This window comes from Halyomorpha halys, unplaced genomic scaffold (genome assembly GCF_000696795.3).
Source record: "Halyomorpha halys isolate HHAL.00 unplaced genomic scaffold, Hhal_1.1 Scaffold98.1, whole genome shotgun sequence".
Classification (NCBI taxonomy): domain Eukaryota; kingdom Metazoa; phylum Arthropoda; class Insecta; order Hemiptera; family Pentatomidae; genus Halyomorpha; species Halyomorpha halys.
This window is the reverse complement of record NW_027107309.1, coordinates 1065690-1078407: the sequence shown is the minus strand read 5'-3', so window position 1 is coordinate 1078407 and position 12718 is coordinate 1065690. Positions and strand designations below refer to the sequence as shown.

At 29.2% G+C, this 12718-nt stretch overlaps 1 long non-coding RNA gene across 1 annotated transcript in view; it reads left to right on the top strand.

Annotated features, from left to right (window-relative positions):
* LOC136795354 (uncharacterized) overlaps window positions 1-12718 on the top strand; it is a 132625-nt gene that overhangs the window by 24588 nt on the left and 95319 nt on the right. Inside the window, exon 2 of the long non-coding RNA XR_010842946.1 lies at window positions 2429-2471. This is a non-coding gene — a long non-coding RNA (uncharacterized lncRNA). The remainder of the gene's footprint in view (window positions 1-2428; window positions 2472-12718) is intronic.

Sequence of the window (12718 nt, the reverse complement as noted above, 5' to 3'; positions counted from 1 at the left end):
ATACATTCTACATAGGTTTATGCTGAACTTTGCCCTTCTTTAATGGAATAGAATCCAAATGAAACACTGTTAAGGAGCAAGTCATTTTGATCAAAGTTTCATTTTTTTTAAATCGATGTATTACACAAACGTAACGATTGGGCCTTTTTATTGGCCATTTTAAAATATTTTCATCTTTACAACAGTAGTGACTTTTTATGAAAAGTATGAAACGTTGAGTTTTAATAAATAGAATGAAACGCTGAAAAAATGTAATATACATTAAAAAAAATTAGATAATAAGTCTTTATTATTATATATAATAATAAAAAAGCATGTTGTTGTTCAGATTTCCAATTTTTTTTTTAAGACTCTTGTTTCTTTTTATATTAATAAATGTTCCAACAATGAAATAATTATTTAATATAACATACATATATTATAATAACCAGTATTCATTTTTAAATAAGTGACTAAATATTTTCCTTTATTTTTTAATTTTTCATTTGATTATAAGTTAACGATTCTGGGACCTTTGTGTTTTTCCTATTTTCTTTCCTCTGATTAAATTATAAATTATTAAGAAGATTGAGCATCATTTGTCGCAATTTTTAATTTTTTTCGGTTTTCATTTTACGTTTTTAGTTTGTTTTATTGGCAATCAACTGGCAAACTGATCATATCATGAGTTCATAGTCCATCAAACAAAGTTATAACTAATTATGAATTCCTTTTTTTTTTTAATTGGAGAAAAATGTTCAATCAATGTACTAACTTTTACCTTAGGTGCAAGGGAAAAAAAAGCAAGCATAGTCCTGAGGATGGAGTAGAAAGTTGACATTTGATGCAAAAAAAAAAAAATAGAATATAAAGGAAAGCATTTTTCAAGGATTTAAAATTACAATAAAAAACTTTAAACATGAAGGAACCTGTATTTAATACTTATAATATATTTTAAATAATTAATTTATCATGTATATAAAATGGTTAATTTCGATACAAAAATTATTGCGATAATACGCAATCTTATATACTATTTATATTTAATTTTATGTCCCATAAATTTGTTATATAGTTTTCTTCCAAAGATTTTTGTATTTATATTGGTTTCTATCTACTTAAATAATCTTATATGAAGTGAGATTTTGTTTAAAAATTTCATATAAAATAAAAAAAATATCTGTAATTGAAAATTTAAAAATTGTATTGGTGTCAATATTGTTAATTTGTATTCTTCCTAAATTTTAAATACTATATTATTGTTAGTGTCTTCAATTATAGATTCTTTAGGCTTTTTTTTTTTTTAACTGACTGACACATGTTCTGCTCGATCGATACAGCACGGGTTTTATTTTTTAAATTTAGTCTGTTTAATGGTAATATAAAAACCTATTTATTTACTATCTAAAAAAAATGAATCCCATTCATCTGCCTAATTATCATAAAAGTGTTAATTTATCGACTGTTAATACCGCATTGTACTGTAAGAGGTCTTATTGTATTTTGTCTGCTAATCCAGCCAAGGACTCTTGGCATCGACCTGTTAATATTTGCCGACTCGGCTGAACCAATTATAGAGAGCACTTAAAAGGCCCATTAGGGGCTGGCTGGCTTTTACCAGATTTGTATTGTTGGAACATTTATTAATGTAAAAAAAAATTAAAGTTTTTAAAGAATAAAAAATGGGCTAAAAAATCGGAATGGATTGAATAATTTCACACTATTTAATTTATACCTACGTTTCGACCGTTTTCGTATGTTTTTTTTTCAGTTGTACAAAGACAAGATATAATATAATTTTTTCAAATTCCATCATTTTCTCGAGTATTTTATTTATTGATGATTACCATAAAGGTTTTTTTCTTGTACTCAAATATATTCGTTAATTTAGGTATGGAATGAATAACTGTTTATTAATTTTTAATACGATACCTCTTAAACACCAGTAGATTATATTTCTTTTCGCATTTTTTTAACTTAAACTGTTATTTTATATATCAAGTTCATGGTTAAAATAATGGTTTCATAATTGTTGCTCTCTTGGGTCTATTGATCTTCTTACGGCCGATATTTTCTTAAGAAATTTGGCGCCCGGTTTATTAACTTATGTAGAGGTTGTATTATCTTGACTGAGTGGGTGTGATTAAATTTATTACGGTGGTAGGGGAAGGTCTTCGGAAAATGAAATTTAGCTCTATCAGCTGGAAATTCAAAAAACATTATCCGTAGTGTGCATTATAGATCAATACTCTTCAAAAGGCATCTCAGTGATTGAAATTTTAAAAAAATCTTACTTGAATAAACTCTAATTTGTATGAAATATTTAATACTTGATCGAATTAATATTGAATCTTGAATATACAATATTAATTCGTCGTTTATAATGCTTGTTTAATCATAGTTTCAATGTGTTCTAACATAATTAAAACAGGAAATTATTATGTTGCAGGTATGGGATTATAAAAGAAAAAATAATATTCAACGGCTTTGAGGTAAGCACTGTTCATAAATAAATATTAACACCCCCTTCACACAATAGTATCATCAAAATGTTCACTATTAATAGTTAAAAAAACATTAATTTTTTCTTTAAAAAAATCCTCTCATCCTCTTTTTCTTTCCGTAATGTACTGATTTATAACCTAGAATAAAAGAACATCAGAACTACATTTATCAAATAAAATGGAAATATATATTTTTTTTAATACTCCTCGAAGCAGTTTAGTGATCTTTACAATTCGAAATCTCAAAAATGTCAAACCGCTATTATTTTCATCCTCAACGATTTAACATATTTGCTCAGCCTGGTTCGTTTCTAATGATGTCTGTTTCTATTCATCGAGTTTCATCGGTTAAAACATAATATTTCTTTGGATCGTTTCTAAAAGTAATCTGAAATGTTATATTTTGTTAAATAATATATATTTTTTCTAAAAATATAGTGGTGCATGCACTAATTTCTTGTTTGTGATTGACGGGACCCTGAAAACCAAATTTTAGGATTTTTTTTTTTGTTTTCATTAGCAACTTCTAACGATGAACAACTAATTCATAAAATTTATAAAACTAAAACAAAATTAGGCTTTATAACACTAATTTATCTAAAATTGTCTTCTATGTTCGGAGTCTCGTTGTCAGTTGCATTCGGAAATTCCTGTGTCTGAAACGTTATCAGGTACGATTTTACTCAAGTGAAGTTATGAAAAATAAAGAAAAGTTTTACTTCCTAAGAGGCTTCCCAATTGCAATTGCAAACGGAAGTAGTGTCAATTGTAGTGACAATAGTCAATACACTATTTTCAGGACTTTCATAACAAAACTAATTTTGAATTTGAACGACAATTCCTTCCATAATAAATTCTCTAACCACCCAAATCCACTAGTTTCTAACCTTGCTTCCTCTTCCATTCCTGGTAATCCTCAGAGGCGCCTGAAAAGAAGATGGCCTCGTGACCTTATATTGTAAATTGTTTTTAGAGTTCTACTACTGGATAGTTTCTCTACATCCTGTATCATATCATTATGTCATTGTGATCAAATTACTTGTATTTTTTATACAGTTGTAAATAACAATAAATAAATTTAAAAAAAAAAAAAAAAAAAAAAGAATTTGAACGATATTACTTATGAACTAGCTCCTTTCTCTCATATGTATTTAGTGAAATGGAGTGATAATAAAACAATTTAAAGCTGTTTACTGTGATTTGTTTGAATCAGCGGGCAATTTGACAAACACTGGAAGTGCTCTCCATGTGATTTGATGCCAGATACATTCGTCCAGCACTGAGGGATTTGGTAAAAACGTTTTCTTCATTCCTTAATAAATACGTAGGAAATGTAAAAAAACATAAAACACTTTGGGGAGCGATCTGTCATACTATTTGATAGCTAGATAGAAAATTCGATATGAAAAACGTGACCCCCCCCCCATGGTTAAAATAGGTTGGTCATCTATAGAAAACCCCCCCGTATGTTAGAAATGGCTAGGAAGGGCCTCATAAAAAAAAGTTTATTGCAGGCGACATTGAATTTAATGAAAAAATGTCAGTGACTATGTCTAAAGATGACTTTTGAAAGAAACGAAAAACGACACGTAGCAACGTTAATGCCAATTTTCAGCTGACTGAACAGTTGTAAGAAGGGCTACATAAAATGTTACACATTCAGAATACTGTTGTAGAAGATCTGCTCGTAATAATCAATGCGCAAGCTCCATAGAACGTTCGGTTGTTTTAAATGAAGCTAGGAAATGAAACCGTCTTCTATTCCCCAAGACCTTTAAAAATGTCAAATGAAGATAATATTTATATATCATTTCTAATAGACAATAGATAATGAATTTGACAAAGCTTTTCGCCCAAAACACGAAGATACAAAGAACTTTCGACATTTTTAAGCCCGTAATTATTTTGTTGATTCTTACAAAATTCTCTATGGCCTGATGTTCGGAGAATTGTTAAAATGTTTCTGTTTGTTGGATGCAGGAGTTAAAATGTCCTTTAATACGCTATAATTGCAGAGAAGCTTGGTTATTGGCTCAACAAAAGGAATAAAAGAATAGATATTTTTGTTGAAAACGGAAATTATTGTATGCCCAAAAGTGTGTGCATACAGACCTGATACTAGATATGATACAAAAATAAATCATATATCATAAATAATATTTAGAATAAAATTCAAAATATGATTTATTTTAGTTCTAAATTTTTTTAAGTGGTAAAATTTCATATATACGGTACTCATTTCATTCCGAATAGTATCAGAAGGGCAACAGATTCAATAGTTGCATTAATTTATAAATTTCATTTCAATTTACAAATGAATACAATTTTCTTAGAAATCCATGGTTTAGTAATTGTTAGTGAAAACTGAAAAAAAAAAAATATTTTGACATCTTCGAGGTTTTCTGGCTGAACTTAAAAAGCATGCGTCTTTCTAAATGCAAATAAAAAAATTGTAACATTCTTCAGCTTACCCATATTCAATTAGTTTACAAACCATATTATTATAACAAAAGAAGGATTAAAAAATGAAGTAGCAGATGGAAGTAAATCATATCTTGAGCGTATATAATTTCTGCTCTGGATATATAATCGATTGTGTATTGTCAAATAAAAAAATAAGTAAATCTGTTTCGTAAACGAGATTGACCTACGGGTACAAAGCATGTTTTAGATTCCAGCTCTAAGATATTTTTGAAAAAATATTTGCTCACTATTTTATTCCCTGATTATACCGCTTACAAATCTTGATAAAGATTCTCTTTACCTCCTAACAGGATTAGCTTTTTTCTGATTTTAGTATTCAAATATGAAATTTCAATCACTCTATCTTTCTTCTCTTTTGCTCTTCAATTCCCATTTTTTTGTCAAAACCCCTTTATTTGAATTAATACAAATATAAACATATATACTTTTTTTTTTTTTTAATTTTGTCCTTTTACTGGAGCAGTGCTCCAACCTAAGCAATAGCTGAATACAAGAAAAACCAAGTGAAAATAAAATGACTTAAAATATTTCAATTTCCTACTTAAAAACTCGACCCTACTTAAATCTAGCCTACTATTTAATATTCTACTTAGCCAAACAATTAAGTGAAATCCTTCAATGATCTATAAGAAGCTGAAGTCATTCACATTCCTGGCTGGTCCATCCTTGCTGCAGATAACAATATGAATGAGAGCTCTGAATGCCAGAGGATACGAATGAGGAATGTGAATATGGTACAAACTAGGAAGTGTCTTAGCATGCCCAATGCATTCATGTCAGGGTCGGTTTGTTTGTCTCACTATGATGCTTCATAACTGTAGGTAGAGAGAAAACTACGTACAAAAAATTCAAATATCCATAGAAATGACAGTTTTTATATTTTTATTTACATAGCTTTAACGTGTTTAGTACTAATTTTAAATTGATGTTTTATGAAGAAATTGATACATGTTGTTAAAACTGTATGTGGATGTAGTTATGAGAACAATGTTTAAACTACAGTTTCAAAATCTTTCTTTATTTTTCTGAAAAATAAAATATAATATTCTGGGAATACCTATTTTTTCTTAATTTGATCAGGTTCATACTAAAATTTTCTAATATGACAACTACAGCTAAATGTACTAATAGTTTAATATGTATATACTTTTTTTCTAACCTTCTGTTTTTTTTTTAACAACTTATACAATTAATAAACTAAAATATATACACACATATATATAAGAATTCTGTTTCTGTTCCTCGAGGCGTTAAAAGGGAGTTGATTGTGTCCACTAAAGGTGGGGGTAACAATAATGGCCAAGAAACCACTGGCCGGTGGGGTACAAGAACGTGGAGGGACCGCTCTACTCGGGTATTTTAGTTATTTTTTCATAAAAGCCCACACATGGAGACATTTTATATGCATATATAAAAGTAATTGAGTAGAGTCAGACGTTTTCAATTGACAATTTATCAAATCTGGATAATAACTTTTAGCCCGTCCCTGATATTCCAGCAATAATCTAACGTTCATTGCTCTTATTTCTGGTTTAATTAAATCACAACTCCCTTTTTTTTTTTAATACCCTCCTGTAATGATTTTAGTGGGTATTTGGTACGTACATATAGTAGGTATGCTATGTATAGCTGGGTGTTAAGGATACCTTGGATTGCCTTTTGCCCATCATTACTTTCAACAATCACAACTCCCAACTTCCGTGATTCGTAATAACAGAAAAAACATTTTCAGTTTTATCGGGATTTTACTAGCATATTGCCCTTATCGGTAATTATGGATCTTAATAATACCATAATATAATACATTACTTGTTATTGTTATTGTTGTTATTGCCATCATCTATCTCCATTGACAAGGTTTCCTGCTTGGTAAGGATTCATTTTCAAATTAAAGGATCCTTTAGGAGTTTGTTCAGCTCCTAACGAGCGTAAGCCTGCTCTTTGATCTAATTGGAAAACCCGTAACAATTTGAATAATTTTAACCCGATACTAAAACCAAAAAAATAAAATACATTAACCCTTGTATTTCAAGTAAAAATTACATGAGGAGTACTATTGACAAGCTAATGTGTAAATTAATATCAAAACTATTATTAGTAAAATCAATTCAGAATTTCCATTCCATTCAATTTTTATCAACGCCTGTTGGCCATTTCTGATCCATTGATTGAAGTCCAAAATAATATCTTACTATTCACAGATTCTATGAGCTCATTGTCACCATTAAAAACGTATTTAAAACGCATCCTGCTTAGTACTGATATTTCAAATATTCTACAAGCTAAATTGGACTGACCTCTAGTTTTGTTCATCTTGATACAAGGACACCCCGGGCAGCTGACCAAGCGGCAAAAGCTGCATTATTGATTCCGCCATCTGACTTCTTGCTTAGATTGCCCCCACGGCGACCTTTATCCTTTCAAAAAATACAATTAAATTATTGTATTATTAAATACATGGCAGGCTACTTGGACTAGCACAATAGTAAACAAATTGCGAGAATTCAAGAATAGAGTACTTCTATGGAAGAAATCAACTCAAAGCTACTGACCAGACTACGAATTGGACACACTCCACTAACGGAGTGCTCAAGAGTACTCAACTACTCAAGAGTACTTACTGTCAGGGATTTCTAGACCAACATGTAGACAGTGTAACGTGTCACTAACCGTTAAACACATACTGACAAACTGCAGGCATTTGATAGACACTGGAGTACCACATCATTTGGCAACTTTATTAAACGATAATAGGCTAATTATTCCCGTAATATATATGTACAAGTACATATAAATAATTTGTTTTTTTAACATCTCTATCACATCAATTAATGTCACTTCACGTTATGGAATAAAAATATACATTTTCAGTTTATCTCTCAATTTTATTAATTTATATTTTTTTATATTGACTATTGGCATGAAATCAGTTTATATATACTAGCACAGATATGATATTAGTAATGTTCTCGAGATGTCAGTCAGTATGCATAGGCAATCTTACCTTCGCTGTGGATTGCCTTATATCATATTAAACAAAAAGTTCAATATCACTGTTTCTTACTCAAAACCTTAGTAATTAAAGCCAGGCCCAGCTTGTACAACTCCGGTTTTACTTTTTGTGCCATGGTTTTACGAATAGCTTGAAAGCTAACTTGAAATTTATTTTGTAAACAAGACCAGGCCTTTTGAAACTTCCGTTCTTTTTCTTTTTCTATTTTGCTTGATTGGTTGACTTTGACATTATTTTTAACGTCAAATCAACTCGGTAAATAACTACTCAGTGAGCTAATTGACCCTTCCACTTTAGCCTCTTTAGCAGTTTTTTGTTTCCGTGATATTATCATAGTTTATTATTCCTGGTATGTCACCTCTAATTACGTTTTCAAATTAAGTTTTTAACTATTGATAAAACGTTAATTTCTCGACTGCAAGTGTGTACCTTACAGAGAATTGCATCCGTTCCTGTAAGGACCTATAGCGAATACCTTTAGGACTTGTCATCACCTACAAGACCGTAAGGGAATACCTTACGGAGTGGATTTTCAATCCTGCAAGGATTTGCGTTGCATACCCGTAAAACTCGCCGATTACACAGTTGATACTAACCCCACATTCGATCCTCTTGTCTATTCACCTTCTATCTAGTCCACGTACTCATCTTAGTCACTTCTTAATTTTTTTCTGTAGATAATTTTTATGTTACGATAGTAAAGATATTTACAGAGAGAAAGATCCCAGTTCCTCTCGCGTAGGTCACGTAAGTATATCCGCATTCCGACAGGCCTTGCAGTAGTAAATATAAAACACTGTTCAGATTTATCTGCAATAACCTAGATTTTTTTATTTTCAACCAACATGCAAATCTTTATGTCATATCATGATTTTATTATATCAATAAAATATTCTAGTTATAAGGAATAAACTATATATAATTATTATAAACTATATCATTATTATCTGTAATAATGAAATGAATATAGAATAAGGGTATCTCTTAATTATTTTTTGCTTGAATGCGTTTTGCTAGTGCATATATCTGTTGATTGCATTGATAATATCTGTATCTACCGTAAAGGTGTTTAAAACTAACTCATTTCCTTGTATCAGGGCAGCAATTTTTAAGTTTGTAATTACCTCCTAAATCGTATAGTTAAATGATCTGTTGTTAACAATTGTACATGAACTTGCTAATTAGATCGAGTTGCCGTTTTATTTTTTTAGTAAAATAAGGACCCTAACATGCCCTACTGTGTAAAAATCCAGTTTTTTAATTAACTCGACTAAAATAATTCTTCAAGGTCAGTACGGATATATGTCCATTTATACATAGACATAAGTTTTTGTTTTGTATATTGTATCTATATATGTGTTCTACTAGCACTCTTAACTATTCATTCTAACTTCTAAATTCATTCTAACTACTTAATTATTCATTCTCATATGAAGCAACAATTTGATGTTCAGAGGGTTTTCTGGTCTGTTATTTTGCGATTTTGTGTTATTTCAATTTATATTTGATTAATCAAGAGGTTGCTCACACATTGCAGATATTGGGGCTTGAGTGTTTTCATTGAATTTCTCTTGCTAATCAAGAGAGAAGTGTGGTTACCACGTTAACGACGATTTTCCAAATTTGGTAACTCTTATTTCGTCCTTTGATTTTTCCCGGAACTGAGTGGTCGAAAATACCTTTCCTGAATTTGTTAATCTGGATTTTCTAACCATCTCTCTTTATTCCCCTCTCTGAGTTTCCTAGGTAAGTGTTGGAAAATATATATATATATTTTATTTTTAGTAAATGTTTGAGTATCGGAATAAGGAACGTTAAGATAAGGAGAAAAATCCTACGTTCCCAATAATTCCTCTTCCAATCTTTTTCCATTCATGGACGAAGGATGACGATACAGAAAAATATATTTTTCTATTGAAACTTCCAAATATTTTTAAACATTCGTTGCCATCCTGAAATTACAAATAAATATTAGATGCATTCCGAAAAATGATTGTTTCAAATAGTTTTTAAAACCCGTTTCGTGAAAATAAGACAAAATGAAGTAGTTACGAACCCATGCAATGCAAACGTCATCCTTTTTTAATCGTTTGTATATTTATTATCATTTACCACAGTACTATTCTGGAAATAGAACCACTACTAACCACATATCCGGCTTGTTGGGTAAAGAGATGGGGTCCCCTTTGGAATAGTTTAAAAGTGTAGTACTTAAAAGTATTTTACTGTAAATTTATCTGTTCAAATCTTTTAACTGACAAACCAACTTCATGAAAGATAATCAGTAAAATATTTTTAACAATACATCGCCACTAAAATATGAATTTACGGATCTGTTCCCTATCATAATGTTCCTTGAAACAATAGTTGAAAACCATATCATTAACTGAACCTACATTTTTAGACAAATAGGTGGTTTCAAAGTATTTATAGTTTATTCTACCAATTAAGAAGTATTAAAAATATATATAATTTTATAAGTTTAATATTTATGAACCTAGCTCATATTTATTAATTTTTTATATAGTCGCATCTTCTCAGGGTGATAATTTATATGTTTTGTATACTATATTACTTTGTACATTTCTGTGATTTTATGACACTTCATTCTTAGAGTATCCTAATTAGCAATAGATTAATGCGTAAACATATATATAAGCTTAATTTAATTTTTGATAATGTATTAAGAAATAATATTTATGTTAAAAATTCTTTGTGATTTAGATCTTTGAGAATCAGATTTTAATAGATTTAAGTAAAAAGAAGAAAGAAGCAGTAGGTCGGAGTGGGTTTGTCTTTTTCTGCTTTGCTGCCGCATCCTTTTTAGCGAACGACAGCAAAGTGAAAGAGGCCGATCCACAAGACCCGGTCAACTTAATTCGCCATCCCAGTCTCAAGAGGAGTCGCATTTTTCCACTATAAATATTTATCATAAGATAAGAAAAATTATTTTAAATTGTAATAAACTTTTTTAGTGGTTTATAAATATATATTTTATTAAAAATTGTCGATAGTCGCATAGTCGCACTTTAGCCCACTTGCTCATGCTCCACTGGCTCATTACCAGAGACGCGGTGAGAGGGATGCGCTGGGATCTCAAAGAGCCCTACTTTACCCCTCACACATGGGTGATAGAGTGGGCTCGGTGATTATTTTTATTTTATAATTATTATCATTGTTAATATTTCTTTTTCTTTTTACATGGTCTGAATTTTATCCTTCTGTTTTCTATATATTTCGAGATAGATTTTATTTATTTTTATGTAATTTTTTTTCATTTACTTATTTATTTTATGTCATTTTCTATTTATTTATTTTTATTATTATTTATTTATTTTTTATTTTAGTATGAATTTTATCAGTTATCACTATTACCTACTACCCAATAATAGCAGATTGTAAATATGTATCAATAAATAAAGTTTTGAAATAAAAAAAAAAAATTGTTATCAAAAATAAATGAAAACAATCATTTCACATATATATCTAAAGGCAATTATTTATTGATTTTATTCCACATTACTTTAATTATTCCCATTATTTTATCAATAGTTAACTATAATCTTTGGTTAAATTATATTTTTTTATAGATTAGAATTTTTACCACATCCTTTTTTTCAATGAATACATGTGTAACAATGTGCATCATATGTAATGACAGACTCATACAACAAAAAAGCTATATTGACCACATTTATTTTAAAATATTCAGAAGTTTCCACCAAAACGTGACAATAAACATATTTTTTACAAAATAAATTTCAATTAATAAAAAATTTCTAATTTTATTAAAATATATTTTAATTGCTTTCTCTTTAATGTAAAATTCAAGTTTGGTTAGTATATGGTTCAAAATAGCTTCCTTGCAATTAATATATATATTTTTATCTACTTATTTTCTTTTGTGAAAACTACATTTACTGGAGTTTTCTTTCTTTTTTCTGTATATATTTGTTTGGTTTGAAATTACCTACATTTATTGTATGATAAGCATATATGATATTCACGTTACAAGCCGTTGTTAAACGTTTTTTCATCCAGATAGGTATCTGGCAGCACAATCCCGAAAATCTCTTCAAAATTGGATTGGATTCCGATTGTTCATGCCCGAACACAAATCTGATTACAGAATAACATACCTGAAACCAAATTTGTTCCTTCCTGACTAGAACATAAAATGATTTTACATACTTACATCCATGAACACGAGGTTCCCATACCTTTGGTAGTAAGAAAGCAAACGTTCCATACATTTTTATATTTGGAATGAAACATTTTGGATTGCCTTATGTTTTATATATTTCCATCTGAAATTTTCATTCAATTAAGCTTTTATAATATTTCTATCACTCAAAATCATACTATTTTGTGAAAGGTCTTTATCTTTTTAAATGTAATGGTGTCATCAGTCAATCAGTCGGTTCAGTAAAAAAAAAAAAAAAGATGGGCTGAAGAAGTGGACTTTATTCCATTTTTTTCTTTTTTTGATTTGATATTTAGTAATTATACAGTCATAAACAATAAGATGTAAATTGATTAATGACAACAATAAACATACTTAAGTCCTACTTATCTACCTAATAAGTCCTTGATATACACAAGTATATATTTTTGAATAAAAATAGTTAATGCTACTATCGAATATCAAATAAATTAAATTTATGATTACGGCTTAAAAAATATTTGTGATGTTTGATTGTAAAATGTGTTATTGTTAATATAATTACTAATTTTCTAA